This window comes from Balaenoptera ricei, chromosome 1, assembly GCF_028023285.1.
Source record: "Balaenoptera ricei isolate mBalRic1 chromosome 1, mBalRic1.hap2, whole genome shotgun sequence".
Taxonomy (NCBI): Eukaryota; Metazoa; Chordata; class Mammalia; order Artiodactyla; family Balaenopteridae; genus Balaenoptera; species Balaenoptera ricei.
Window position 1 is genome coordinate 132,524,749 of NC_082639.1, and position 27,961 is coordinate 132,552,709.

The 27,961-nt window shown below is 38.7% G+C and overlaps 1 long non-coding RNA gene across 3 annotated transcripts in view; it reads left to right on the forward strand.

Moving 5' to 3' along the window:
- The window catches only part of LOC132373280 (uncharacterized), a 205,689-nt gene that overhangs the window by 100,634 nt on the left and 77,094 nt on the right, over positions 1-27,961 (forward strand). For all 3 annotated transcript variants that reach the window (XR_009505398.1, XR_009505397.1, XR_009505399.1), the window contains exon 3: positions 26,386-26,506. This is a non-coding gene — a long non-coding RNA (uncharacterized LOC132373280). The remainder of the gene's footprint in view (positions 1-26,385; positions 26,507-27,961) is intronic.

Genomic DNA, 27,961 nt, shown 5'->3' on the forward strand with positions numbered 1-27,961 from the left:
GAAGGAGTATTGCAATCCTACTCTGTGATTTCTCCGAGGAGACATTGGGTTTTGCTGGCAGGCAGAGCTTCAGGCTGCTCAGTGGAATGTCTTTGGTTCTGTAGCTTCAGAAGGAGCCAGGAGGCTGCGCTTGTAGGCCAAGGGAAACACTGCTTCAGACTCAAGACCACGACTTGGCGGAGACTCTGGGGCCTGCTGAATTTTGGAAAGGGCTCTCTCATACCCCTTACTTACCTGAACCACTCTTTCCCACTAAAAGTTAGAGGAGGAAGTAGTGACTCTGAAATCTGGTTTAGTCACTAGCACATAACAATTGCGAGGGTGAAACGGGTTCCTGTCTCACTCTGGTACTATAGGAAAGGCAAGTGCCTCCTTCCATAACTGGGAAGGAGGGAGAAGGAAGCTAGAGTCAAAATCAGACATCTCAAGTCTCAGCAGCAGTCGTGGTCTGTGCTTAGACAAATAAGCTCCAGGAGACCCAAATCCCCTGTTCATTGTGAAAACAGACAGTGCCAGAGTGAAACAAAATTAAATTGTTTCTCTTTCATGGCAGCTGAAGTGTAAAAACCATTCTATTCCGACCTTGTGGTCAGAATATCCTGACACCTCATAAATTATCGTAAGGGCTCAGGGCCTGGGAGACTGTGGAAGGCCAGCTACGCTGAGCCCTGCATTCTCCCTCTGGGCCTTTCTGATATGCAGGCACCAATGTCAGGATGTGGAGGAATGCAGTTTCCCCAAAGTCAGGTTTTCTGAGTTAGGACAAGTGTTTTCCCCTCCTTTTATGTTTTTAGAGTTTGTATGGCCACAGGGCCTACTTTCAATGAATAATTTATTTAGAGGGGGGGAGAAGCACAGTGATAGCTCCCAAGTCTGATGGAAACTCTGAGGTGGTTTTGTCTTAGTAGAAAAAAGAGAAAGAGGAAGGAGGGAGAGAAGAGAGTGAGAGAGACATGAAAGATGAAGAGATAAAGAGAGGATATGAATAAAGAAGAAAAAGGAAGGCAGAAAGAGGGAATGTGGGTGAAAGAAAGAAATGGTCTCTCTATTTAGATATGGCCTCCCCTCCCCTTCCCTGTCCCCCCTCCCCTCCCCCCACCCCAGCCCCATCTGGTTGCAAGGAAACAAAGGGCAGCATGGAACTCTTGCCTCCTGGGTAGTTTCCTTTAGCGCCTACGTCCATCTGTGCCCTACACACAGTAGGTGCTCTGTAAATGTTTGCTGAGTGGAAAGATCCACAGATAGGTCCCCAGAGGGTGAAAACGGTTTATCTGGGGAAACTCCAAGTATGTAGAGCAAAGTCATTTGGAGCAAACAATATTCCTGTAGCCCAAATCACCATAAGGTTTAAAGAATCTGGGTATTTGTGGGTGGGTCTGGATGTATTGTGTGTGGGAGCGTGGGTGGGTGGTCTGGAAGGGTGGGTAATAAGTGACAGGAGGGCCCTTGAAAGTAGAAAGGGCTCCATAACTACTGTAAAAATAAAACTGGGAACTGCATGCCCAGACCTCCAGCCATGCAGTGACCAAACCTGACCTTGGCAGAGATGAATAATATTGTGGAGATGGATTCAAGAATTATTAGTCAATGTTTTCAGTCCCTATGGGCTTTTTTTTTTTTTTTTAAGAACTGCTGGGTGGGTTTTTGGCAAGGCAAATGGCTGCAACAGCCTGTAGGATTTCAGAGCCTTCTAAGCTCTTTCTAGACTGTGCTATATTGATTTTTTTTTTTTTTTAAATATCTGGTTCTTTTTCTTCTCTAATGGGATGTCTTTTCTGGTTCCCCCTCTGGACAAAGAATATGACTTCTCGGTTGCCTCTGCTTTTAATTCCTCCCTTTTTTGGAAATTATGTCCAAAGCATTCTTCACTGACAGGCAGACAGTTCTCTTTCTGATTCCTCTGGCCTGGAGAGGAAGAACAGAAGATCCCAGGGAGCTAATAGTTAAAAACCTGTTTATATCAGGCTTCAAAGTAGGTCACAGTATATTATTTTCTGCAGCTGTCTTCGTGCACAAATATTTACTCACTGGAATGTACACTGTGTGTGATGGTGAAGGGAGGAAAGGCCAAAGGAAGTATTTTTGGCCCTTTGGCTGGAGATAACCCACTGGGCAAATATCCCACAACTGTGAGTACCTGAGAAGTTTGAGTTGCTGATATACATATTCATACATATATCTGCTATCACACTATAGCAAACTCTCATATTTAATTTAGATGCTTTTATTAGAGAAATAGTAATTTGTGAGGGTTGCTAACAGATCCTTAAACTCTGCAGTTATTTTGGGTACCAGGTGGTAAGTCCTGGAAATAAAATTTCTTAGATGCTGGAGATTGCATGCTACAGGTTTAGACATCCAGGCATATCATAAAACTAAATTTTTTTCTGTGAAAGTGCATTGATAACAACCTTGAATACTATATCCCTATTTCCTTTATGTATCTTTTTGGAGTTTACCTAATCATTCCCCAGCTAATCAGCCTAATTCTTGATTCCATATGACCATCTCACTCATGTAATTGTTGTGCACATCTGTATGTATTTATGTTGATTTCACGTATTTTATTTCTCTCTCGTTAGGCCTTAATCTCCTTGAGGATAGGAATCAGTATAATCTTTATTCTGTTTCCCCTAGCGCCTGGGATTGTTTTGTGAATCCTATGTGGAGTCAGTAATGAAGTACACATTCCGCTCTCTGAGGAGCGTTCTGATGCTAGATGACTTGTTTTACTAACTTCTTCTTCCATCTCTTTACTAGTCAGTGCATATCAAGAAATACTGATATCAGCCATGGGATGACACAATTAGGAAAAAAAAATACAATTTTAAAATTATTTGATACACTTCAAAGTCAAGAGTAAATTACCTATGCATTTTGCATGACTTTTTAGGCAGCAAGATGACATTTAAATTGCAGGTATAAGTTTCTGACTACAGGTGATTATCCAACCTTTAGTAAAATACAAGCTTTCTGTCCAGTTGCTAAATATTTTCACATATGTTTCTCTTGAGCTGCTCTCTTTTGGAGCTTTCTGTTGGGCCCTTCACCATTAACACCTCCTGAATTTTGAGTCAGGTCCCATAGTCAAGGGAACAGCACACGGACAATCAACTAAATAAATCTGCCCCGTTTCTGAACAAGGTTCTATGTTCTCTTGCACTGTTTTACCAAAACTACTGACTCTTAAAGTTCTAGTCTTCAGATAATGCAGCATCATCGCTCTAGCTTATTACTTCAATCTCTTCCCAAGATGTTTTACTGGATTGCAGACTGATTGATGCTTCAGCTCCTTTTCTCCCATTGTAATATTTGGCTGTGTTGGTCCTAGACACAGTTGTGAAATGCATTTCTACAACTTTCTTCCTTTTCCCTCTGCTGTGTGGTCATATACTGTACACTGGATACTCAACATGCCTCCCTTGACATACTGCCAGCTATCTCTCCATGCTCTTCTGTACTAATACCAACCCATCCCAAGTTTAGCTCTCTCAAGAACCTCCCCTTATTCAGCTGTCTTCATAGAAAAAAAACTACTGAATAAATTTAGAAATTAAATGCACAGTGATATAATACTTTGGAAATATGCACTCCTCATTTTACCTCTTAGGATATAAGATCTTTATCCTAGTGCTTCAAATGCATTCATCCATCCATTAGCCTGGGGCGAGATTATAATTTGTGGCATAAGGAATTCAATGAGAAAGATAGGAATCAGCCAGCTTCTAACATACGAAATAGATTTTGAACAAAACAGTAGGCTGGAGGGCCAACCTGGCATTAAGAAAGTTTTCTCCAAATCCCTTCATTGCTCCCTTTTAGTAACAACTTAGCCTGGAGGGTTTATGTTCTGAGACTACTCCTCCAGCATAGAAAAGATAGGTCTTCTGCTATGGTGTTTAGGCGGCTCCATTGCAGAGAAGGGTAAAATGAATGAGCAATCTAGGAAAAGTCAGCTCCTCTTTTGACTCCAGAGATTGTGAGAAGGAGAATAAGGGGCGAGAGAGAAAAGCAGTAAAGCAGTCAGACATCTCTCTCCTCCTTTACTGTTAGGTAAATTGAAGGGAACTCCAAGAAACAAGTTGGGACTGGGGAGGAGGCCACCTTCGTGGCTGCTTTAAACCAAGCTGGGTCAGAGTCACACAGACCTGATGATGCAGCAAGCTCAGGCAGAGAAAGGCTCTGAAGTTGACCTTTTCCTGAGCCATGCTTGGTCCCATGTGCATTGACAAATTTCAAAAAGAGCTGAGAATCTGGCTAAGAAATGGAGGGGGTGAAATGGTTTATATAGCAAGAGTTGCAAAGCAGACTTCTTAAACCAGGGCCTAATGATAGTCACAGCCAGACCTCAAAGGGGTCTTTAATACCAATAAGAGTGGAGGTGAGGCTGAGTCAGCCAAGGATCACCTCTGAGCCCTGCCAAGCCCAAGCTAAGACTGACTAGATGGCAAGTTACACTGACCACAGACCTCAGCTGTTGAATGCCAGCAGGGCAGGGAGCACCCGTGTTGACATGGATGGTATCCCAGAGACAGAAGGAGGGGGCATTGCTCCTGAGGACCCCCTGTTCTTCCCTTATGGACCCTGCACTTCATTCATTCATATAGCACTGTCTTTATGCAGGGGGAAAGAGGCTTTCAAAGCTGTTACAGAAAGATGTAACAAAAAGATGTTAACTACTTCTAAAATAGATTGTTTAAATTTTTGGATCAAACTGAATTTTAAGTTTGAATGGATTCTTAGTATATTTTTATCACCTACATTTTGAAGAAAATCAGATTGTTTACCCATAAAATACTAACCCTTATATTTCTCTGCTTTTCTCATTTGCAGTGTGTGAGTTAAATTTTGTGGCTCCCCTCACATAATGTCTGACAAGAGCTGCATAATTTACCTTTTCTGGGATATGAGTATTTTAATGGGTGATTCTAAGAGGCTTAACTTTATAAATTGAAGGACTTAATTTTTTTTTAATGAGTTTTTTAAAAATTAATTAATTTGTTTTTTGGCTGTGTTGGGTCTTCATTGCTGCGTGCAGGCTTTCTCTAGTTGTGGCGAGCGGGGACTACTCTTCATTGTGGTGCGCGGGCTTCTCATTGCGGTGGCTTCTCTTGTTGTGGAGCATGGGCTCTAGGCGCGTGGGCTTCAGTAGTTGTGGCACGTGGGCTCAGTAGTTGTGGCTCGTGGGATCTAGAGCGCAGGCTCAGGAGTTGTGGCTCACGGGCTTAGTTGCTCCGCGGCATGTGGGATCTTCCCAGACCAGGGCTCGAACCCGTGTCCCCTGAATTGGCAAGCAGATTCTCAACCACTGCACCACCAGGGAAGTCCAGGATTTAATTTTAATGTTTAGAACAGGCGTTGGCAAACAACAGCCTGAAGGCAAAATCCAGCCCAGTTTGTTTTTGTAAATAAAGTTTTATTGGAACACAGCCATGCTCATTTGTTTACACATTGTCTGTGGCTGCTTTTTCATTATGACAGCAGAGTTGAGTAGTAGCAACAGAGTGTGCATGGCCTGCAAAGCCAAAAATGTTTATTATCTGGCTTTTTACAAAACAGTTTGCTGACCCCTGGTGTAGAATAATATGGTTTTACTGAGCATCTTGTCCAGTTCCCTTTTTAGACAGATGAGGTCACTTGAGATCCTGAGAGGTTAAGTGACAAGTCCAAGATCACACCAAAAGTAAGAGGAGGGGTCAAGATAACAAACCATAAAATTTTAAATATGGTGAAATTCTAGTGGGGATGTCTTTATAGATTTGGGTTCCTTTAAAGAGCTTTGTCTTATCTAATACCCTGATATTGCATGATTATTAGAAACTAAACTTACTAATAAACCCTGAGGAAAATAAAAATAATCACCAGGGTGTTATAACAATGGAAAGACTCAATTCAGTCAATGTGCCCCTGACACACCTAAGACCTGAATTTTGGGACACTGATATGTTCTTATCACATATTACATAAGTGAGTCCCAAAGGAGAGTCCAATGTGTCATGTTGCATAGTTTAGTGGTTTGGAAGATAACCTTAAATGCTGGTTGCTGGAATCCCAAGTGAAATTCCAACTGGGAGGGGGTGTCTCTAACCCTGATCTGTTCTAAGAGGCTGTCAGAGAAACAAAGGCTACGTAACTCAATGCCACTTCCCAGTCTCTTAAAGAAACTGGGCCACTGAGGAACAGAACATAGAATGGTTGCCAAGTTGCAGCCTCTGTATTTCCTTCCTCAGAAGAATCTTCTCCAGCTGCTCTCTCATTTCATCTCCTAACCTCATGTTCACTTTTCACCTCCTGATCTTAAGAGCTGGCCCTGCCACTCCACTGAAATAGGAAGGGCTTTTCTGCCCTTACCTCATTTGACCTCTCTGAGACATCTGACATCTTTGCCCACACCATTTTTAATAATGCTTTCTCCTCCCTTGGCTTATGCCCTGCCCATGTAATTCTCCTGACTTGTTGCTTCTCCTCAAGCTCATCCTCCATCTGTCCCCACCCTCAAATGTAGACCTCAGGGTCCTAATCTTTCTCCTTTTTAAAATCTCCTGGTATATACCCACCTGGGAAATCTCTTGTATGGTCATGGCTTCAACTGCTAGCTAACTGAAGTGGTGTCCCAAATCTGTTTCCAGCCAACTTCTCTCTTCTAAACTAGAACTCATGTCTATTTGTCCATAGACCATTTCCACTGGATTTCCCTCAGTTTGAGTTTCTAAAACTCAGAAAGTCCAATGTTGAAACCATGATATTTCCCTAAACCTGATAGCTCCCCTAATATTTTAAACATATCACGCATCTGCTCAAAACCCTTCAATGGCTCCTTGGAGCTACATGGAATAAGGTTCCTCAGTTCCATAAAGCCCTCCATGACCTGACTCCTACCAGCCTCCCCTCTTACTTGATCGCTACTCTCCACACCCGTGCTCTCCCTTGCTTTCTCCTTCCTGGATTATTTTTCTGTTCCTTTGCTCTAGTTGGAATCACTTCCCCTTGGTCAATTCAGTGAGCATCTACTCCACTTCCAAGATTCAATTCAAGTACTGCCTTTTCTACAAACATCCAACAAGACACTGGACTCTAGAAAAGGAAGGCAGGAATCCTTACTTCCTTATCTCTGCACTTCTGTTGGCCCTGGAATTCATCACCCTGATGGAATAACTTTGTGGTGGTAACCTGCTCCTTGCTGGGCAAGACTTTAACTGGCTGCAGTTTGTTGTGGGGTTTTCCAGTTCCCCCACCCATCTGGGATTATCTTACTGGCCTCGTTGAATAGCTATGGGGCCAAGTGAGTGGTAATTCTTGGAGTAATTTAGTTAGAGTACTGTTAGTGAAAATTCTTTAGAGAAAAAGATGCAATAACTATAATTAGGATAATCTTGTTAGGGGCAGAGTATAGCACTTAATTCAGCACTTAGTACATTATAAAGAGGCAGCAAAATGGGAGAAAGAGCATGGACTCTGAAGTCACGGTGCCTGAGTCTGAAGTCTGGCTCAGCTCTGAACTAGCTTTATGACTCTGGGCAAGTTTCGGAGCCTCTCAGTGCCTCAGTTTTTTCACCTGAAAAATGGAGATGGTAATAATAATACCTTCCGCATAGTATGGAAGTGAGAGGTGTGTTTATATATGTATGTATAGATGTTTGTATGTGTGTGTGTGTGTGTGTGTGTATTTACATATGTTACTTGGAATGCTGTTTGGTATTTAATGTGTTTCCTATTACTATTTTTAGCTTGTTAGATGACTAAGGGAAAAACCAAGGTTCAGTAGCTGTGAGAAAGATCATTTTCATCTAGAGGGTTAAGCAGCCTTCCTCTTTTACACCAGTAAATACAACCACCAAACTCTCAACTCTCCCATTAAACTGTATACTGGATAACAAGCTTATATGTCTTGTGTTTTTTAGGCTATTATACTAGGCAAGTAACTTTTGCTTACTCTTATATTAGGTAGCAGTAAAAAACAAGAAAAGAATGAACAGGCTTTTGAACATGCATTTTTTAAAATTTCATGTGCAAATACTCTAATGAACGTCTCTGTAAATAGTTAGAGCAAGCAACTATAGAAACTTCAAACACCAGGGAGCCCTGTTAATATGAACCACTGTGCACCTCAGTAGATGTGATCTCTATGGCATTTGATTATCACAACAAACAAATCCCTAGAGGTAGAATGTGCAGGTATTACTGTCCTCATTTTATGAATAAGAAAACAATCAAAAAGTAACACAAGTTCTATATTTTTTGATTCCCTGTCAGAATGCACATTCTAGTATTTTTTTTCTTATTTTTATACTTTATTTTATATGCATGGTATTAAACAAAATCAGGCTGTTTTGAACCACTTCACACCCCAGAGAATCTGTAGAGAGGCTCTGAAAGCCCTTTTGATAATGTTTTTCAGATTTGAGGAGTTCCTTATGATGATTCTTACTTATATCTTCATTGTTATTGATGCTGATCAAGGAACCTACTGGTACAAAAGAAACTAAGGAAGAGTCAAGGAGATGACAAGAAGTATAATATAGTTTAACAAAGAAAAGACATCATATATTTGCCTGTTGTTCTGTAGTCAATGCTCTGTTGCATGATATTATTGCATCCATCTATTTCTCTCCATTTCTAGCACCACTAACTACCCTGTTCCATGCTAGCATGATTTCTTACCTGGATTGCTATAATATCCTCCTAACTGATATCCCCACAACCACTCAGTACTCTCCAAATCTGTTCTACAATTTGTTGCCAGAATCATCTTTTTAAAATACAAATTTGATCACGTCACTCCTTTCTGCTAAAATCCATTTATTGGACTTCCATCGGTCTTGAGATAAAACCAAAATTCTTTAACAAGGCTTATAAGACCCTGTATCGCCTGACCCACCTGCTCATGGTAGAGATTGCAAGTTGTTAATAACACCCATTTCTCTTCTCCTGTAACATAGATGGTTTACATTTCCCAGACTCCCTGACTGTTAGGGGTGACCATGTGACTGAACTTAACTAATGGAATGAGAGCAAAAATGATACTCTGCTATTTTCAGGCCTGGCCCATAAAAACCTCCCATGATCCTACCAGGTGATTGGGATGCGAAACTTATGATGACCTTGAAAGCCACGTGTTGAAGATGATAGAGTAATAGATAGCGTAATATCAGCATAGCATCAATCTCTGACAGTGGGTTCCCCAGGATCACTCAACACAACCCCTAACCTGGAATTGCAAGGACACCGTGGAAGAAGAGAGCATGGCAAGCATGAAGAACTGAAAGATCTATTCAGTGATGCGGAGACGGGAGGCATGGACAGCATCGTGGGTAGGTGAGGCAGAAGATGCAATGTACTGGTTATAGTAGACTAGTCTGCAGCAACAGTTAGACCCAAACATATCATGGCTCAAGACAATAAATGTTTATTTCTCTCTCATAACATTTGAAGACAATTCCAGTGTAGGAGTATGAGTAAAGCACACGGGTACCTGTCATTTAAACCTCCTAATTAAATTCTATTCATCCTTCAGATCTTAGCTAAGGTTATACTATTTCATGAAAGTCCTTTCTGAACTCAAGTCCTCCTATTATAGGTGTGTCTCTCCGCATACTTTTCCTTCATAGATCTTGTGATGACTGTAACATTTTATTTGTTTTTTTGTGCACTTATTTAATTAATTTATGTCCCTTTTGCTAGAGTGTCAGTTCTGTGAGTGTGAGGACAGTGTCTATTTTTGTTCATTCAGCATCTACACAGCGCCTTGACATAAGGACAATCGATAATTTTTGTTGAATAAATGAATCAGATTGTTAATTTGTATCATTAAGAAAAAATATTTTAAAGTACAATTTATAGCTGCAAGTTATGGTGCAAATTTTTTTTTCTCAACATTAAATGTTGTTTTGCCACTTTGTTTTTAAGGGTTTTTAATAATTGCTGACATACTTTAAGATCATAATCTCAAGAGAACACAGGGCTTGATTTATAACTCTTGATGTACCAGCCCTCCAGCCAGCTGCCCTGGTTTAGCTTATTTGCCTTAATCATTTTTACTTTCCCTGATAGTTAGTAACCAGATACAATTTCGGATTGTTTTTTAACCGAAGAACCTTCTGGTTGGGGAAAAAAAAACCGCTAGAGAATTAAATATACAAGGAATCAGTTATATTCTGGATATAACTTTGTATGGTGAAGAAAAAAAGAGCGTGGGCTTAAAGTAGATCTGAGGACTTGATTTCTAGTTTAGGGTGACCAGATATGTAAGTATGTTCCATGCCATATTTGGGATGTACTTTTTTAAAAACAATTATTTCTTGTTTATCTGAATTTAAAATTTTGTTGGGTATCCTATTTTTATTTGCTAAATCTGGCAGCCTATTTCTAGTTCTGCCACTTACCAGACTCTGCTCCTTAGATAGGAATTTTACCTTGAGAGGATTACAGGAGGTATAACATTGGAAATTCTTAGTATAGTGTCAGGCACTATGTGCTGACACTTAGCACTCAAAAATATTTATTCTCATTATTACTTTTTTTTGTTTTTAAAAAATTTTATTTATTTATTTATATTCTCCTTATTTATATATGTAATTATAAAAGGTATTATTTACTGCAATAAGATTCCATTAGTTATAATAATGAGCTACAATTTATTGTATGTCCTACTATCTATAAGGTATTGTTCTAAGCCCTTCACGTGTATTATTCCATTCATTTCTTCCAATGAAACTTGAAAAGGTATTACATTATTTCCACTTTACAAATGAGATGCAGAGAGTTTGGATCACTGCCCTGGGTGATAGCGTTCAGTAGTGGTAGAGACTGCCTCAGATCCAGGTGATTTCAGGGCCTGCCTTCTCCACCACCATACAGCAATTCCCGCATGTTACTAATGAGGCTGGGTCCATTTATGGATGAGCATTCTTTCATATTTCACAGAACTGCTTTCCCTTAGCCCCTCTAACCCTGGGGAATTGATTTTTCTGCCCACCTGGTGAAATCAACCATTCATTTTGCACCAAGGGCTGATTTTATAGAAATCTAAATACACTTTACTAGATTTACCTGTTAACACTAAAAGAAAAAAGTTCCCTGTTTGTCTTTTTGTTGGGTCAAGCCTTTGGTTTTATAGGCTTGTTTGAGTAAGTAATTATTCTGGTTATGCCAAGGCCTCCTTTATTGAGCCATAAATGCATCCTGAACCACTCAGAATAACAAGCAGACCCTTCCCTTTGAGCCTAGTAGGCAAACACTGTTTAGCTAGACAGGAGTTGGCTTGCCTGCCCCTGCAGGTTTCTCTCTCTCTGGAAACCTCCTATGAAACCATGTGAAGGGGGGAAAGAGGATCAGATAATTGGGATCTTTAAGATGGTTATTATGAAAAATGTTCTGGAACCAATTCAAATACCAATCAGAAACCACATTGTTCAACTAAATCACTTTCAGATGCCACATAAGATACAAAATACAATTATTTCCAGTTTAAAAATATAATGTTCCTTTAAAAAAACACAGTATTTTATTTTATTATTTAAAAAAAAAAAAAAAACCTGCTTTGGCTGGAATTCAGGGCCGTCACAGATGATGTACAGACAGGCTTTGTGCAGGTCCCTTTGGATCCGGGGCCTATAGACCTCACTGTAATGTATTTAAAAGTTCCTTAAAATGGATGTGACGGCTGTTTTCTTTGTGTATTACAGAAATATACAGAGTTCAGAGGCTCCGTGGCTACACTTTGGGCATGTATGTCATTAGAGGAATGAAAAAAAGATGATGGCCAAATGCTGTATTAAAATCCCATTAGAAACGCTGGGAGGAATTTATGGCCCCAATCTCTTTTATCTGACAGGCGTCAGTTTGGTGAAACAGTTTTCCTCCTTGCCATTTTCTTTTTTTTCCTTTCTTTCCTGTCTTCTTTCCTCTCTGTCTTTTCTTTTCCCTCTTTCTTTTCTTTCCTCCCTCCCTCCCTCCCTCTCTCTCTTTCTTTCTTTCTCTCTCTCCCTCCCTCCCTCCTTCCCTTCCTTCCTTTTTCTTTCTCTCTTTCTTCCTTTCCCTTCCCCTTCCCTTCTCTTCCTTTTTTATTTCTTGCAGTTCTCAACTTGGCCACAGAATGTCTGGATGTCGTCTTGACCACCAGAAAGGCAAATATTATCAGGTTTCTGTCAATATTTGCTCTTCTTTACTGTCTCCCACATCAGGCAGCAGTGAGGGGGAAGGTCATTCCTCCTCTTCCCACATAGACTTTCCTCTCTAGCTGAGGATTCATTACATCCATGAATGTTTATCTGAGCCGTCATCACGGTGACGAGGAGCAAGGAGGTTAACACACCATGTGACCTCAGGAATGATTTCTGTTACAGCAGCTCCCATATGAACCATCAGACTTTGAGCATGAATTTTAATGCACTCAGAACCGCTTCTCCAGCCTTGGGTCCAGAGGTCACTGGCTTTCAGAGTAAATCTTCCATAAATTGTCAAGAGAGGTGTGTGGATTTTTGTCCCTCTTCAGATCTGTAGGGCATCACCCTCTGTGGAACAGGAGGGAAATACCAAATCATTACTCCATTGAGTATAGAGTTACTTATGGAGTAACACAGAAAATTCAGCCCACAACGAGCAGCTACAGGGTCTAACAGTAGGAGAAGTAGAAACTGGGAATTCTGGTTCTGGTCCTGTCTTGCCACTTACAAGCTGTGTGACTGTCAGCAAGTTGTTCTCTCTCTAGGTTCAGTTCACTTATCTGAAAACAGAGGGCTGCCTCTGAAACTCTCTGTTTCTGTGAATCCAACTCACCAAGAGTCAGACAGGGGAGATAAATATTGCTATGAGATGTTTTAACCAGTGATACACAGTAGCCACTGTAGTTTTTTTTTTCCCCTAAGTAGTAGTGAGAGAAGGATAAATAATTCCATACTTGAGAGAACTCAAAGTCACTGATCATACATTAGTTCATGCTCGTCTCTTTCTACCAGCCTAAAAGCCACCTGAGGACAAGGATGGTGCCACCCACCTCTGTATCTTCACCTCTGTGCCTGTTTGTTGAGTGTGGGAACAAAGGTGTAAAAGTTAGGTAGTACTCACGGTGAGGAAAGTGAAGGAGGAGGAGAAATCCAACAGATAGGTAGAAAACTTAGAGCACACTGTCACAGAAATTAAGGCAGGGGAGCATCTGAGGAACAGCACGTGGAGACCACTGTTGAATGCTGCAGGTGGGCGAAGAGAGAGGCCAAACAAAAGGCCCTTCAGCTGGGGGATATCAGTCTCTGGAGAGGAGAAGAGTTGCTCTATTGTACTTCAACTTGCAACTTTCATCTAAGGAAGTTAAAGCTCTTCACCTGTCTAGGATCTCAGGAAAATAGGAAGACAGCACTGTCATTGAAGGTTGAATAAACTGAATTTTGAAGAAACTGATCTTTCACCAAAGGCTACACAACAATAGAAGTGTCAAGTCTATATCTCTGACCTTTTAGATCTCACGCCCTCTAGACTACATTGTATACTTTACTTTTTATTATCATGGGATGGACTAGTTAGTGGAAAGGGGCAGAATGGCCTAGAAGCTGGCAGAGTATACTTCGAGGCCCAGAAGATCATTATACATGCCACCACAGGCTTACTTCTCACTACATTCTTGGATCAAATGGAAGGAAGAATTTGAACTACTTAATAGTAAAGAATTACTTGCAAAAATAGCAGAAGATAAGAATCAGTAGTAGGCAAGAAATGGGAAATGTGAACATTTTACAACGATTATGTTCAGATGACTATCTCAGCAGAAAATTCTGTATCTGCAAGGACTGGCTTAAGTAAAACTATGACGATAAGATTTAATACTAACTTCATATTATAGACCCATCTCCAAAACAGAGAAAGAATATGGTCAGGGGCAGTACCATTTAGATAACTTAATGTTAGTTTTAAGTAATGTTAAAATGCATTTTGAGAAAAAAATTGGAAATACCCAAAGAGTAAAGAAATCATGAGCCAGAAAGGGTATGGACTTTTGCAGGAAAATTATGCCAAGGATATTATATTACTTTTTTGAGAATAAATTTATAATATTAGTGAGAAAGGAAAAGTGGATGCTATTTATTAGAGTTTTTATAGACTATTTGATTCAGAAATAGCAAAATTATATTTTTAATTTATTTTGAAACTTTGTTTCAGTTGGCATACATTATATTCCAAAGGCTGCTTGTAGAAGAACCAAGAAAAGAAAAAGTCAAGGTGTTGGAGTTTGGAAAGCAATATGGTTTATATCTCTTTCTTGTAAATATTTTTATTGCTTCTCTGAAAGAAAAAGAAAATGGAACATTAATGAAATTGGCACTTAAACCCTTAGTTTGAGAGTGTAATGAACATTAAAAAATGACATAATTAAGACAAAATTATTTCTCTCCTTTCTCTGGGTTCTGTGAAAAGTCAGAGGAAAAAAAATTATTCATTCATTTATTTAATTATTTTGTAATTAAAATATTTACATTTTATAAAATATTAATATTTATTTTGTTTATTAAACATTTATTTCTCCATGATCACATTGATCCTATAATAAATACAGCAGGGACATATACAAAATTACCATTTATTTAAATTTAAGTTTTCTGTCCCTTGATTTCCTTATCTGTAAAATGGAGATTATAACAGCTAATTCTGAGGGGAACTGTGAGAATTAAATGTGATAATTTGCATAAAACAGCAGAATGTTTGACATAACATATGGTAATGATATCACAACAAACATTATCAATCACTTACTCTGTACTAGATACTCTGTTAAGTTTTTATATATGCTAACACATTTGATATTCACAACAGCCTTATGGTGGGTATAGACATTGTAATCCCATTTTGTGGAAGAAGAAACTGTAGTTTAATGAGTCTAAGTAACTTTCCTGAGCTTATAAGTAGTATAGCTGAGATTCAGACCCAGACAGTCTGACTCTATTGCTCATACCTGGCAGCTATTATGGTTATTACTACAACTACTAGACTGAGCTGAAATTGCAGCAATAGGAATTTAAATATAGACATGAAGTTCTTGACTATAAAGATTATGAAAAACTTGAATGGGAAATTTTGAAGTATAAAAATCCCTAGAGATTCTTAAGTGTATCTCAGCTGTCAGCTGAGGTCCTACTATCCCTTGGAGACTTAGATCAGCTTGTTTTAAAATTCCAGTTTGGTACCTGTGCAAGTTCAGAGCCATCTCTACAATTTCTGGGAATTCTTAATGGCTTTCTCTCTCATCGTTTTCTCTGCCTTGCTTTGGATTCATCCTGCATCATCCAAACACAGAGTCCACTTTCTCAAAATATGTCCTTAGTTTAGTGGTTTTACTGAAGATCTGAGAGATTATGGGAGAAGTCACATCACATACAATATTATCAATTTCCTGGTCTCACCTCCAGTCCTCCTCATTTCACACAAGAGCAAACATGCTTGGCAAGCATGTCATTTCCAACCATCTAGTAAATGGTGGAGCCAGAACTCCAGATAAGATCCTGTTGGCAGATAAGCTGATCAAGCCAGTGCAAGTGAGGAGAGAAACCTCCTCTTTATTCATCTAGCTATTCCTCTTAAGCCCTGCATTTTCTTTCTACCAATAAAAGAAAAATAAAATAGACATTGTCAAAGCTAGTGGAAACCATTTCTGATTTTATTGATTTTGGGTCCTCTCTTTTTTCCTTGATGAGTCTAGCTAAAGGTTTATCAGTTTTGTTTATCTTTTCAAAGAACCATCTTTTAGTTTCACTAATCTTTTCTATTGTTTTTTCGTCTCTATTTCATTTATTTCTGCTCTGATCTTTATGATTTCTTTCACTCTATTAACTTTGGGTTTTGTTTGTTGTTCTTTTTCTAATTCCTTTAGATGTAAAGTTAGGTTGTTTGAGATTTTTTCCTTGTTTTTTGAGGTAGGCTTGTATTGCTATAAGTTTCCCTCTTAGAACTGCTTTTGCTGCATCCCATAGATTTTGGATTATTGTGTTTTCATTTTCATTTGTCTCCAGGTATTTTTTTATTTCTTTGATTTCTTCAGTGATCCATTGGTTGTTTATTAGCATATTGTTTAGCCTCCACATGTTTGCATCTTTTTTTCTTGTAGTTGATTTTTAGTCTGCTAATGTGATCAGGAAAGATGCTTGATATGATTTTGATTTTCTTAAATTTACTAAAACTCATTTTGTGGACTAGCATGTGATCTATCCTGGAGAATGCTCCATGTGCACTTGATAAAAATGTATTCTGTTGCTTTTTAATGGAATGTTTTATATATATATATATATATATATTTTTTTTTTTTTTTTGGTCTAGGGTGTCATTTAAGGGCAGTGTTTCCTTATTGTTCTCTCTGGATGATCTATCTGTTCATGTAAACGGGGTGTTATAAAGTCCCCTGCATTATTGTGTTACTGTCAATTTCTCCCTTTATGTCTGTTAGTATTTGCTTTATGTATTTAGTGTTCCTATGTTGGGTGCATATATATTTACATTGTTATATCTTCTTGGATTGATTCCCTAATCATTATGTAATTTTAAAAATTTCTTTAATTTTGTATCTATATGAGATGATGGATGGTCACTAACTTACCATGATAATCCCTTCATAATGTATGTAAGTCAAATTATTATGCTGCATACCTTAAACTTATACAGTATTGTATGTCAATTATGTCTCATTAAAACTGGAAGAAAAAAAAGCTAAATTCCTCTTGAAAATGCAAAAGACCAAAAACTGAAAACAATAAGGTTACATTAAAGTTAGAAATGTTTCTAAAATGTTACAGCAAAAAGATCCTTTGCTGTCTGACTTCTGGTTGGGTTGAGCCAGTGGGAAGCCCTGGCAGAAGCTTGGAAAAAGGGAGGAAAATGAGGTCAGAGCTCTCTCCCTCTTGGGTCATCTGAAGCTGGCTCTGTTGCTCAACCAAAGGTCACTGCTTTTCTGTGACAGCCTGCTAGTATCCAAACCCTCTCCTCATCCTTTGAGGCCTAGAGGTAGTAACAGCTCTGCTGTCCTAACTACAGGTTACTGCAGTACACAGTGCAACTCCCTATATTCCATCTATACCATGTGTTATGGGTTGTATCATGTCCCCTAAAAAGATGTTGAAGTCCTAACTTCCAGTGCCTATGAATGTGACCTTATTTGGAAATAGATTCTTTGCAAATGGTCAAGTTAACATGAGGTCATTAATGTGGGCCCTAGTTCAATATGACTGTGTTCTTAGAAAAAGACACAGAGACATGCACACAGGGAGAACATCATGTGAAATGAAGGTAGAGATCAGAGTGATGCATCTACAAGCCAAGGGATGCCAAAGAGTGCCAGCAAACCACCAGAAGCTAGGAGCTAGGCATGGAATAAAGTCTTCCTCACGGGCCTCAGAAGGAACCAACCCTGTCAACAGGGATTGATCTTGGGATTCTGGCCTCCAGAACGATGCGGTAATAAATTTCTTCTGTTTTAGCTACCTAGTTTGCTGTACAGCAGCCCTACAAAACTATTAAATCATTTAAATAGTCCCTTAAAAATTCCCAGAGTTTTCTTCTTTCAGCCACGTGGTGTGGCTTGCGAGATTTTAGTTCCCTGACCAGGAATTGAATCTGGGCCCTGGCAGTGAAAGCGCCGAGTCCTAACCCCTGGACCACCAGGGAATTCCCCAGAGTTTTCTTAATTTGATTATACCAACTGATACTTATTGGGACCCTGACTGATATAAATGGTATTATATATGGAAATAAATCACTGGAATAATGTCTAGCTTATAGAAGAACTTGACGAGGTATCGCCAGTTAAGAGCTAGTTGTGGGCTGTGTTTGAAAATCTCTCATGTAAAATAGTACAAAGCGTCAGATTGGAAGCCAACATTTGTATGACACATTTGTAGAGTTTGCTAATTGCTAAATACTGTGTTCCTTTTCAGCTATCCAATGATTAATTCCCATCTCCAAACGTCCATTAGCTCTTGAGGACATTTAGTGGGAACACAATATCTGTGACATGTTAAGAAGAAAAATAAAACAGGGTAATGGGACAAAGAGTTATGGGGTAGGGGCTCTCAGATAGGGGTGATATTTGAACAGAGATCTTTCAGTGGAGTAAAGGAGTGAGACCTATGGAAATCTAGGGGCCAGTGTCCTGGGCAGAGAGAGCAGCCCATTCAAAGGCTCTGAGACTGGAGTGTGCTTTGTGTGTCAGAAACAGAGTGGAAGCCAGCATGGCTGGAGCAGATGGAGGCAGCAACAGGTAAAAGATAAGAGAAATAACCCTCATTTCCCTTTTTTTTAAAAAATTAATTTATGTATTTTTGGCTGCATTGGGTCTTTGTTGTTGTGCACGGGCTTTTCTCTAGTTGCGGTGAGCGGTGGCTACTCTTTGTTGCGGTGCGTGGGCTTCTCATTGCGGTGGCTTCTCTCGTTGCAGAGCACGGGCTCTAGGCGCGCGGGCTTCAGTAGTTGTGGCATGCGGGATCAGTAGTTGTGGCTTGAGGGCTCTAGGCGCGCGGGCTTCAGTAGTTGTGGCACGCGGGCTTCAGTAGTTGTGGCATGCGCTTCAGTAGTTGTGGCACACGGGCTTAGTTGCTCCACGGCATGTGGGAGCTTCCCAGACCAGGGCTCGAACCCATGCCCCCTGCATTGGCAGGCGGATTCTTAACCACTGCACCACCAGGGAGGCTCCTCGTTTCCTTTTCTATCCAATTAAAATATTTTAACTTTCTCTACTCATCTGTTGTGAGCATTTAAAGTTTGAGCACAGTGTTTGCAAAGTAATTAACAGAATGTTTCTCACATCATAAGTACTGATGGTAGCAATGTGGGGTGGAGGTCACAAACACCATGTTTTTCTCCAGATTCCTTCTCCATCCTTTCAACACCCCCAGCAAAAATTCATATTATTCAAAAAGACTAAGAAATATTTTATTTTTAAATGACAGCCTCATATCTAATCAAGTGAATTTTCTTGCCTTTGGTAAAGATGATTTTCTTCAGCCCCAAAGTAGTTTCTAGACCTCCCTGTTTATTCCATTTTGATTGGTGTGACCGTGCATCCCTTCCCCGACCTTCCATTATTTCTCTGGAGCCATGTTTTGGCTCTGGGAGTCCCAACCACTATAACATAAAGAACTCTTACAGATTTTTAAGGAAGTTTTTCACTTACAGAAAGTAATAAAAGTATTAATTTCCTTTTCAGATTATTTAAATGGATCATAAAATAGCCTAATTTACTGAGCTTACCTTTCCTTGTGTCTCAAACAATCAAAAGAGGGTGTATGGTCTGGGGTACTAAAGCATTTATGCTCACTGGTGCCTGAAAGGTTTAATGCCTCTTCCTGGAGTAATTAATTTAAAGTAGGGCAAGACTGGACCAACATTATTATTTCATTTTAAGTGCATCTGGAAATTCAGAGAGTGAGCTTTTGTTTAGCTCTGTTGAAGAAAACGAAATACATGTTCATAATGTTTACCTATTATTAGAGCAATTCTACGATTGTTCCTCACAATCAGGAGGCAAAGCTCATGATGTCACTTTGAACAGGAGCCAAGAGGCAGCAGAATCATTTGTGTTCTATTGATGAGGCATGGACTTAGGGAGCCGAGCAAATGGGGTTTAGTGAAGCAGGGAGCTTCTACAATGTGAGGAATTAAGCAAAAATTGAGGATGTATTTAGAAAGAGAAAAGAAATCCCCCAAATAACTTTTAAAGATGTTCAATATTACAAACATCACAAAATCGAGTAACAGAACATAATATTTTTTAATAATTGACTGCCTGACATACCACTTTGCTTTCTTCCTACATTTTTGACTGCATACTCTTTGATGGCCTTTTCATATTAAAATGACTTTGTAATATTTTCTACAGAAAGAAGAGAAAAATATCTCAGTCTCTCTTTTAGCTTAGTTGACTGGAATTTGTTTTTTATTATTCCTGGTTTAGATGAATACAATTGTGGCTTAATACACAGTCATACTCACTGTTTTTACTACTGCTTCCAGTTTGTGATCTGGAATCACAGGAATTCTGATCATTCTAGTATTTTGTTTCTCACAGTTCCCATCAAAAAATAATGTATGATGTGTCTATAACTGTACATGCTGCATTACATTCCTGCCAGGAAAGAATGCCCATGTTGACCAGACATCTATGAAAAACAAATCATTGAGGAGAAGCTAACAGGTTTATACAACTGGTGATTGGAACAGTGCTCTTCAGACTGGCTTCTAGCTTCTTACATTTCGCATTTCCTTTCTCTTCCATTCTTCACGTACTCCCTACAACTCCTGACCTAATTATCTCCCAAAGGCCTCACCTCCAAATATGGTTACATTGAGGAATCAGATTTCACATATGAATGCGGGGAACACAAACATTCAGTCCATAGCCGATAGGTAGGCAGTGTAGGGGAAAAGTAAACACAGACACAGACACACACACACACACACACGAATAACATGTGCATCCCATCAGCTCCCATATCTTTGTACTGTCATAGCTGGGTCTAAGTCTCTTCCTTCCATGAGTATCCTTTCCACCACTTTCTGTATTTTTTTCTTACTCAAGTCTGTATCTGATGTATATATTAACCTGATTTCATTTAGATAGGATGTTAGTACCCTGCTGCTAGGCACAGTGTTTTGTTGGCTACTGGCATTTGGTTGAACATAAGGGAAGCACAAGGTTGTTTTTTTTATTTTTGTAATCTTTATTGGAGTATAACTGCTTTACAATGTTGTGTTAGTTTCTGCCGCACAACAAAGTGAATCAGCTATATGTATACATATATCCCCATATCCCCCCCTTCTTGAGCCTCCCTCCCACCCTCCCTATCCCACCCCTCTAGGTCGTCACAGAACACAGAGCTGATCTCCCTGTGCTATGTAACAGCTTCCCACAAGCCATCCATTGTATATTTGGTAGTGTATATATGTCCATGCCACTCTCTCACTTTGTCACAGCTTACCATTCCCCCTCCCCATATCCTCAGGTCCATTCTCTAGTAGATCTGTGTCTTTATTCCCATCTTGTCCCAGGTTCTTCATGACCTTTTTTTTCTCTTTCTTAGATTCCATATATATGTGTTAGCATATGGTATTTGTTTTTCTCTTTCTGACTTACTTCACTCTCTATGACAGACTCTAGGTCCATCCACCTCATTACAAATAACTCAGTTTCGTTCCTTTTTATGGCTGAGTAATATTCCATTGTATATATGTGCCACATCTTCTTTATCCATTCATTTGTTGATGGACATTTAGGTTGGGAAGCACAAGGTTAATCCAGTCACTTGGAATTACTGGAAGCTCTTCTTGATGTAGTGTAACCTACGGAATCCATTTATATTTTCTTGCCATTTCAGAAATTAAGCTCCACTTAGAAATTAAGCTCTTTTCCTTTTCCACTTAGGAAAAGAGGTTACTTTGAATTTTTTTTTTTTTTTTTTTTTTTTTTTAGTGGGAGCCTTCAGGTGGAAGGAGGAAAGACAGGACATATTTCCTATAAGAACAAAAAAAATGCCACATAGTGTTTCCCCTACCTGTCTGATTTCTTTCCGTTAGGAATATGTTTCACAAGGGAGAGCATGTTCTCCTGATCGGGGACCTTCTTTGTTTTTCTCTCATGCCCCTTAAGATAATTTTGATAGATTATGGTTCCCCCTTGCACATTTAAAAGTTCATAACTAAAATGTTTAATTGTAAATGTATACAGTTTCAAAGGATATAATTTCTGGCACATTAAATTGAAATTTTAAAGTGAAACTGTTACCTCACTTTTAAATGTATCCATAGCAATGTTACACCACCATCAACTATTTTTAAAGGCATGAAAATTCCTTCTTTAACAATTAGACATTTTTCATTATTCTCTTTCCTCCTGGAAATTGTATTTCCATTCCACCTCCTCCTCAAAATTGTATACCAGTTTAATCTATTTTTCTGTTTAAGTATATTTTATTGATTACTCTTTCATATGCTTGCGCAACCAAAATAAAAGAATTTCCATTCTGTTTTTTTAATAATCTCTAGTCAAGAACTTCATGTCTAAGTTTAAATTCCTTTTGTTACAATTTTAGTTCTGCCTAGAAGTTGCAAAAAAGAAGATAAATTTTCTGTAAACTTAGAGTTCCAAGAGCTAAAATTTTCTCCTGTATTATCATTACAGTTATTTTTCATATGCAAATGATCAAAAACAACATACATAAATTATAATTTTTTAAATTATTGTATATCAAAAATAAAATTATATTGGGAATGCATTTCATAGTGTGATAGGTGGTGGAGGTTTATGATGTTTCAATCAAATGAGATGACACAAATATTTACAATTGTTCGTTTGACACCCAAGAGATTTCATCTCAGGACCGTGCAGTGCACCAGCAGGAATGGGTGACAGGTGTACCTTTCTATTGTCAAGTGGGAGACAGGCTATGGGCAAAGGAAGGGCTACAGATATTTCATTGACATCTACCTAGGCAAATTAGTTTTAGGAAAGAGTTGATATGGAAGTTGAGTATCTGGAAATTGATTTCCTTAAAACTGTGTTTGCATATCTTCTGAAAAGCTACATGTACTCCAAAGAGTAAGTATACCTGTTTGAAAAAGCTATTCTATATAGTTCTTAAAATAGTCCACATATGTTTTCCCCTGCAGGAGTAAGAGATAAGAGTGCAGTAAGAGGTGCAAGTGGGGACAATTGCAGACACCTCTTTGAGACCTTTGTAGTGGGAAGGAACACAGTGGGAGAACCTTTTTTTAAGATAAGTTTTAATCTTTAGGAACTCTGATCCAATTATATTTTGATTAGAACAAGAACTTCATTTGATTTCTGTTGCCAAATATTTCCTGCTTTTTAAAAAGTAAGTACCTGTTAAATTAATCTATTTAAATTTAGTGTGATAACTGAAGCGATTAATCTCAGATCCAATGACTTCTCCTAATGTATGCTCACACGGGAGACCCTACTAATTATAAAATGTCACAGATTATCACTTACAAATGAGAGAGGAAAATATGGAGGAAACTCACAAACAATATGCACCAGCTTAACACATACTGACAAATGTCACCCACTTAAAATTGTTTCTAGAATCAGTTAATGATTTTACCTCAAAAACTTTAAATAGATAAAAATTTTCAATAATCCTATTTATTTCATTTTATATATTTCAATGTATTTTTAATTTATAAATTTATTTTATTTATTTGTACTTATTAATTTTATATTTAATAAATAGATAAATGTATGAATAAATATAAATAAATAAGATGTTATTTATTCATAGTTATCATTTTTTTTCTCTGAAAAATGGTATACTGCATAAGGAAATCAAAAAACATCTTTTACAAAAAAGGTTAAAGATACCATATTTGTAAAGGCACATATGAAACTATAGCAATGGCAAAGGCCAGTGAGAATATAAACAATATGCAAGTAGGACCAATATCTAAATAAGACTTTATAAAACAACTAGAAAACAGTGCAAAAAAATATACCTCATAATTGTGTGTAAAACTGGCAAGCGTAAGCTTATTTACTGATATAAAAAAAAACATAGACTAGCATGCATAATTTTTTTTTTTTTTCAATGTCTGAAACATTTATATTAACATATTTCCATACATATTTCCATACAAATACAAGCATGCATAATTTTATGTGAGGCTTTTAACATTAATCGAGAGGGTGTCTACACTAAACTAAATTATAAATTTAAATTTATAATCTTGTACATATCTTAGTTTATTCTATTTATTTTCAGTTTACGTTTATGTCAATTTAGCAAAAATACCCAGCTATTAGAACAAAGGAATCAGACTTTTTACTTTACACTTCAGAAAAGTGCAAATTAACAAGGTCTTACTGTAAACCAACTATTTGTTTTCAATTACTTGGCACGAGATCTTACATATTTTTAACCCAATTTTTAACTTCCTCTTGGTGCACCCTGGAGCAAAAGTTTTGAAACAATGTTAAGAAAAACTGCCCTTGGAGCACTTGGCAGCTGGAACCTCACTCCATGTGTTATGTGATGTCTCACCTGGGTTTTAGTTAAACCTGGAAACATCTTTCATCCTTAGGTCAAGCAGCAAACTTGCCTAAGCAAAGCTGGTGAAGTCAGAGCCTGATCCCAGGCTTGGAAGTGTGTGTGGGGAAAGGGAAGGGAGAAGGAAACGAAGGAGAGGAGAGGAGTGGGCAATAAAGAGATATGGGGAATAGGAGGAAAAAAAGAGATGTCAAGAGGAAAAATAAGAGAGCTGTGTGTGATTGGAAAGGCTAGGGCGGCACCGTCCCTCCATCTCCTGCTGAGCGACATTGTTACCTAAGTCTATTTAGGGAATTTCCAAAACACAGAGGAGCTTTGAGGGTCTGGCTGTCAGAACTTATGCAACCAGTTGTTTTGGGAACAGCCTGAAAATTTCACAAGAGAGCTGAGTTCTCAAGAGATTGACAGTTTGACCAAAAGATCAAAGGTTTGGTGCAGTGGGGCTAATTTTCAGAAACCCTTCCAAATTGTGAAGATTTTCCTCCTTGTTATGGCAGTTAAGACATGTGAAAATAGTCATTCAAGGCACTTCTAAGCAGCTTTCTTCTTTGTTCACAAGGTTCCACGAATGTCAGTCCTCTCCAAACCCACGAAAACAAAGTAGGTGACCAGGATGATTACACCCAAATCACTGATAAAAGGAGAAAGAAGCACAGAAATATGCAGTGATTTGTTTGGCTTTCCGAAAAGAGAAAGTTGCATGGTTGGATTACAAATATTATTGCCTTCGGATCAGCAAAGTACATAAGCAGCATTGCTGTGGGTGGGTGTGGAGGAAGGAGTAATTGCATGACTAAGAGTGAGTAGCAGCAGACAGATGGGGTGGAGAAGGAAATCTTAACAGTTATTTGAGATTCTGAGTTCACCAGATATATTTCTCAAACCAATAAGAAGATCTAAAAGCCATATAATGAGATCCCCTAGATTAGGGAAGTCTGTGATAAACAGAAGCTAATACGGTGTGTTGCTATTGAAAATACACATAAAGTAATAGCAGCTCTCTCTTTTTTTAAAATGTTTGTTTAATTAACAAAAAGTGATATAGAAAATCTAAATACTGGTTAGCAATCCCTAACTACCAGGAGATGCTTAAAATTTATTTGGAACTTAGAGTCTGGAAGTAAAGACCCATTTTCCACAACATTTTATACATCACTGTTTTGGCTGCTGAGACTAACTCAGAATATGGGACCATAGAGACTGCAGTTGCACCAAGATTTTTCCGTTCATTGTTCCTACAGTTTGGATTCGGCTTCACAACCATACCTGGGACTTATTAGGCCAGGAAGTCGGGGAGTTGGCATGTGTTTTTATTATAGTTAAACTTATCTGGATTTAAAAGGCATTAAACGTCTTCTGATTTCTTTCCTTTCCTTCAGTTGTACAAGAATGTTTTAATTGGATATTGTAACCGAAAACGTTCACTCTGCATTGATCACCTGGAGATCTGTTTTCAACCCTCTGAAGATTCCCAAATGTAGGCCTTCCCCTTAGAAGTCCTTAAAGCAGGGTCTTTAAGCCTATGAAAGATCCATGAGCCCAAGATTTCCGGCTTGGAATGCTTTGGGCCTCAGTCATCCAGTTTCATTCCTTGTTCAATTACCCAGATAGCAGCCAGACCCTGGTTTCCCCTTGTGCCTTGTGGATAAAGTCATCATTATCTTCATTAATGAAAATGAAAATTCAAATTATTTGCACGGAATTCATTCCGTTGCTACATATCTCCTTTCCATCATAATTTAAGAAGTTTAAACTTGGTACACAAAGCACATTCTGAGGATGACTGGCCAGACGTTGTTGAAGGGCTTAAGTAACAAAAGAGCAAAATAGTGTAGGCTGGGTAATGGTCATCTAAATTGCACTCTAGGCAACACCAGCACTATTATCAGCTCCCATTGCAATGAAATGAAGATGGTTTTTCCAGAAGGCGTTTGCATTCAGCCATAGTGAATTTACAATGGAAGCTTTCAAAAGTGACATAAGTGTCTCCTCAGTTAGTCTACTCATAATTCCAATTAGGAACACACTGATTAGCCCCAGCACACAGTTTCTGGGAGAATCTTACTTCTATTATCCTGACTAATTTCATGAACCCAGAGAAAAAGGGAGAAGTTTGTAATTCATTATGGCAAATTATGCAAAACTAAACCTCTGAAAGGCTGTATCTGTAAAAAGATATGAGATGGACCATTATTGATGTTTTTCCTAGGAAGATGGGAGAGCTCTGAATTCAGATACTGAATGAACTGACTGCCTCAGAACTGCCCTGTAGATACAGTCCATTCAAGTAGGGGAAAATGCTAAATATCTGGCTGAATTTTGTCGGTGTGTTAAAGCATTTATTTTTTTCTAAAAGCATTTCAGAAGAAAATAGTGGGCGCAGTTCATTGGAGCACATGCATATGAATGTGATAAAACGCAGTGGTTTGCATAGCCAAGATAAAATGGAATGAATGACAAAACAAATTTCCCCAAAGGTAAGTTGTGTCATCATGTTTATCTATATTGAACGATCTCTCTTTACCCCATCTTTACCAGCACTGCTCTGGCCAAGCCGCCTCACTGAAATCTTTACTTCCTCTCATATGCCTTGTCAAGCCTCTTTTCGCAGCTACCACAGTGATTTAAAAAAAAAAAAAAGGATCATGTTACCCCTGCTTATTTAAAACGTATCAAAATTCCCATTGCATTTTGAATAAAATACAGATTCCCCTCAGATCTCATTTCTTATCATGTCTTTCTCAATCATTATTTTCCAACGTCACTGACCAACTTTCTGTACCTACAAAACATCTCTGCTTCTGGGCCTTTGCATTTCTTAGGCCCGCTGCCTGGAGTTCACTTTTCCCTGAATTTGACTAGGCTAATTCCTTCTAGCAATCAGGGCTTAGTCTTTTCGAGGCATCTTATCAAAAGTAGCCTGCAGATTTTTCATTATCACGTTATCTTGTTTCATCTTCTTCATAAGGCTCTCATTATCTGAAATTATCTTTATTTGTTTACATGCTTAATGCCGTTCTTCCCCACCAGAATGGAAACCCAAAGATCAGGAGCCTGTTTGTTCTGTGCACTGTTGTATTGCCAACATTTTGACATATATGAAGACCATGTGCCATTTTCTAAATCAAGATTCAGAATGGCTTACATTTTCTGCAGAGAGGGCTTGTGATCAAGACTGTATGAAGTCGGAGGGATACGTTGTGGATATGTTGTGGCCAGGGATACGCTGTGGCCAGAATTAAGGATGGCCAAGGGACAGATGGTAAGATGATGGGCAGTATGATATTGTAGAAAGTATGTGAGCTTAGAATCAGACCTGAGCTCAAATCTCAGGCTGCCTTACTAGTTGTGTGACTTTGGGCAAGGTACTTACAGCCTTAGTGAGGCTCACTTTCCTTATTTATAAAGAATAGAGAACAAAGAACATTTACAAATAACTGTTTCACAGTGTTGTGAAGACTAAATGATATCATGTGTGTAAAGTGACTAGGTCTGTGCCTTCTACATATAGGCTCCCAATAAGTGGTAAATTATTGTGACAGACGTTACTTGTTACCTATCCCATAGCTATAGTCCCTTCTTCTTTGATAACAGGGCCCTAATTTTGTTCAGGGTGGTAATGCCTAGGCCCAGATGATGAATCATGTTTCATCTAAGACAATCATTAGCAACCTGTTCCCCACTTTCCCAGCCTCCTTTGCAACTACAGGTGGTCACGGGACCCAATTCTGGATGATGAAACTAAGGGAAAGTTGGCTGTGTGTGTGTAAAGGGGGGAAGGGAGACTCCAGGGAGGTTTCTGCTTTTCTGATACAAGGACAGACATCAGTGATGCTGTATATGACTGCCTCCCCCCGCCACCCTTTCTTCCTGCCGTGAATATTGAAGTGATGGCTTATGAGCAAACATCCTACAACCTGAAGAGAAAGCCT